The 4,063-nt window shown below is 46.7% G+C and overlaps 1 pseudogene; it reads right to left on the bottom strand.

Annotated features, from left to right (window-relative positions):
* Positions 1-2,540: 2,540 nt before the first annotated feature.
* On the bottom strand, positions 2,541-3,425 carry LOC126028372 (actin, muscle-like; annotated as a pseudogene).
* Between the last annotated feature and the right edge of the window lie 638 nt (positions 3,426-4,063).

Below are 4,063 nucleotides of genomic sequence, written 5' to 3' on the forward strand. Positions count from 1 at the left end.
AGAGTTTCCTTCTAATCCAGTGACTATCTAGGCCTCTATCCCCAAAACATAAGAAGCATTAAAAATGATGTATGCATACCAATGGTCATTGTGGTATTGATCTGGAAATTCAAATTTCCACTAACAAGTGCATAAAGAAGTTGTGGAAAACCACGCAGCTGTTTTTCTTAAATGGAATGCATCAAATTAAGCAAAAATAATTCACAGGAAAAAGAACAAATAACTGAGTGATATCACTCATCTGTAGAAGACAGAGAAACTAAACAGGGGAAGAGACAGCATTGAACAATGATAAACCTTTGGCCTTGAATTACAAGCTAAAATGGTCAAGTTGGAGAGCTAGTACTGCAGAGGAAGGTACATGCTTTGTATGCAGATGACTCCGACTTGAATCCTTAGTATGATATTTGGTCCTCTGAAAACTCGCAGTGATTGCTGCTGAGCACAGATGTATGAATAGCCCTGAGAACACCTCTGGATTGTCTGGGTGTTCTGAGTGGTCCTCAATTGTTCTCAAGGATTCTCAGGGGTCCTAAATTGTCTCAGTGGATACTCAGGGGTCCTCACGGATCTTCAATAGTCCTCAGGGAGATTCTGAGGGGGTCCTCAGGGGCACTCTAATGGGTCCTCAGGGTCTTTAAGGGAGATTCTCAGTTGTCCTCATGGGTCCATAAAGAAGGTCTCTAGGGGATTCTCAAGGGTCCTCAGGTATTAACAGGGGTCCTCAGGAATTCCCAGAGGGTCTTCAGGGGATTCTCAGGGGTCCTCAAGGAATTCTCGAGGGTCCCCAGTCATAAGATAATACCTAAAATCCTCATCAAAGGTGGGGTACCCCCAACTTTCTCTTCCCTGTAACCTTTTCCTTTGATATGTAAGCGCTCCTGAGAATTAATTTTATTTCCTACTCTATCTTTCCCCTCCTGGTAAGGAGAGTTGTTTGAATTAAAAAAAAAAAAAAAAGAAGTTCAGGCTCTTGGAGGGCAAGAAAGAGCACAGGACAGAGAGAGGCCTTGAGGCAGAAAGCAGACTAACTCCAACGAATATCCTTGCTGACTGGCTTAGTATTCTTTCTTTGCTGTTACCTTGCTTCATCAGATTTGTCTGCCTAAGGGCTTATGGGACTGGAATAGTCTCACCAACTTGTGGATCTTTATTTTGACACTCAGGGATTCCAAGTGATCGTCTAGGGCAGGGTTTGGCAACCTTTAAGACTTAAAGAGCCACTTGGACCATTTCCAAAGGGAAAAAATATACCTGGGAGCTGTAAAACCATCATGACATTTAAAACAAATATAGCACTGCATACACTGTTTCCTATCTTAATTATATACAGGATTTTTCAGTTAGCTGTTGATCTGAAGAAAAAAAACTTAACAATAAAAAACATATATTTATGTAAATAAACAGCGAATTAAAATATTTAAGTGATTTTGCTCCCTGTCCCTGCTCTCAGCCCTGCTGTCTGAGCTCGGGCAAAGTTTCAAAAGAGCCAAATGTGGCTCAGGAGCAGCGGGTTGCCGACCCCTGCTCTAGGGATTTCTCAGGTTTCCTCAAGGGTGAATATTCCTTGGGGTCCTCTGGGATTCTGAAGGGTCCTCAGCCGATCTCAGTGGTCCTAAGGACTCCTCAGAATCCTCGGTGGTCATAAGGGCTCTTCAGGGAGATTTCAGGGGACTGGTGGTTATAGAGGGAATTTCAGTAGTCTTGATGGCATCAAACGGTTGTGACCCGAAAAACCAAAAAAAAAAAAAATTGGGGTTGGCTAAATGCAAAGAAAATGCCCTACCTGCTGTATTATAGACCCTTAGATTATTATTATTATTATTATTATTATTTGCCCTACCTGCTGTATTATAGACCCTTAGATTATTATTATATATATTTATAAATATAAATATATTATATATATTTTGGTTTTTGGGCCACACCCATTTGACGCTCAGGGGTTACTCCTGGCTATGTGCTCAGAAATTGCCCCTGGCTTGGGGGGACCATATGGGACGCCGGGGGATCGAACCGTGGTCCGTTCCTTGGCTAGCGCTTGCAAGGCAGACACCTTACCTCTAGCGCCACCTTCCCGGCCCTGTTATTATTTTTTTTAATCACAGCTCTTCATTTCCTCACAAGACATGTTGATGGGGCCTAATGTTCTCACAGGACAGTAGAAAACCAGAACTCTTTTAAGGAATTGAATACAAAAAGAAGAAACCACCTTACATAAATTAAAGAATGACCAAACTTACAGGTTTGCAGCCATTTGCATTACAGGAATGCAACCATTCCCTTTCACTCGGGGTCAAAGACACCGCACAGACCTTCAAGTGGCTCCGTGACAACCCTGTGGCAGGGGTCCAGTCAAGGCAGGCACCGGGGATGGACCACCTAAAACCAAAGGAAGTGAACTGGAAGACAGGCCACGCCAGCAGCCCCACATGCAGCCTCGTCATGGCAATTTCTCAGGCTTATTCATTCCAGTTTCTGGAGGCTGCTGGGGTGCGTGTGCCAACAGTCCCCCTTGGCCAGATCTGGCCCCCCGACCTCTAGCAGCACTTGCAGTGCACAATGAACGTACCCTGCTTGCTGATCCACATCTACCTGAAGGTGAACAGTGAGGCCAGGATGGAGCTGCTGATCCACACTGAGTATTTGTCGCTTCCGACTCCCAAAGCTCTTGATCTTCCTGGTGTTGGGCGTCAGGGCCATGGTCTCCTTCTGCATGCAGTGTCGGTGATGCTGGGGTACATGGTGGTAACCCCGGACAGCTCCGTGTTGACATCCAGGTCCTTCTGAATGTCCACGTCATGATGGAGTTGAAAGTGGTCTCTTAGATGCTGCAGGACCGTGGATGTCGAGGAAGGATGTCTGGAAGAGCATCTCGGGGCATTGGAAGCGCTCCTGGCAGATGGTGATGTCAGGCACCTCGTAGCTCTACTCCAGCGAGGACAAGGAGGCTGTCATGCCCATCTCCTGCTCCAAGTTCAGCGCCATGTAGCACAGCTGCTCCTTGATCTCCCCTCGGCAGTGGGAGGTAGTGGGTCAGGTCGCAGCCGGCCAGGTCCAGGCCTGGGATGGTATGGGCAGCGCATAAATGGGCACCGTGTGGGTGCCGCAGTGGCCCACGTCCATCACAATGCCCATGGTGCGACACAATACCTACAGGGACGACACAGCCACACTGGTCATGTACATAGTTGAGGTGTTGAAGATCTCAAACATGATCTGCGTCATCTTCTCACTGCTGGCCTTGGATTGGAGCTCAGGGGGGACTCGGTCAGCAGCATGCTTTGCCTCAAGCCTGGGCCTCTGGCTCTGCTCTGTCGATTCTTTACCTTGGCCACCTCTCCTCCAACGACAACTAAGTTCTCCTGGGCAGTTGTCAGTTCCTGGGGGGTGGGGTGGAGGGTGTATCCCAGTTCAACTGCCATTACCAGGTGGGGGCAACATCACCCCTAAAGGCACATTGACTAATTCCCTTAAATACATCAACGCTGGTGGGATTAGTGTTAGAATATTGAATGCCAGAAATAACTATGAGCAACTCTGTAAACCACTGTGTTAAAATAAAGAAATATATCAAAAAATATTATTACTATATTTTTAATTTTTATTATCAAGATAATAAGTGTGTTAGTGTTTGCTTTTGAAGTACAAGGTTATTGTACCACCTTCACTGTGTAGCAATTCAGCCCCTGAAGAGGTTGACTGATGGTGGGATGGAGGATGAGGCCTTTTTCTTCCAGCTCGGAGCACGCGTCTGCCACCCTGTCTAGCCCACGGTTCTGAGGTGAAACGGCGGGTAAACAGCTCGCAGACAGTCAGGCTCGTGGAAATATTCGCTTTATTCGGAGGACAAAACTGAAGTCCAAAGACTCAGCTTCAGTTCCAGCAAAAAAGCCCCGGCCTTCCACAGACCCTTGTTTTTATACCCCAGAGTCAGGTACCACCCAATGGTGGGATCAGATACCAACCAATGGTGGAAGCAGAATCAGGTCCTACCCTAGGGTGGGGGCAGAATGCCAGGTCACACCCTAGGGTAGGGCACAATCACCAATCTGTTTAGGGT

The sequence above is a fragment of the Suncus etruscus genome, chromosome 14 (genome assembly GCF_024139225.1).
Source record: "Suncus etruscus isolate mSunEtr1 chromosome 14, mSunEtr1.pri.cur, whole genome shotgun sequence".
In the NCBI taxonomy this organism is placed as follows: domain Eukaryota; kingdom Metazoa; phylum Chordata; class Mammalia; order Eulipotyphla; family Soricidae; genus Suncus; species Suncus etruscus.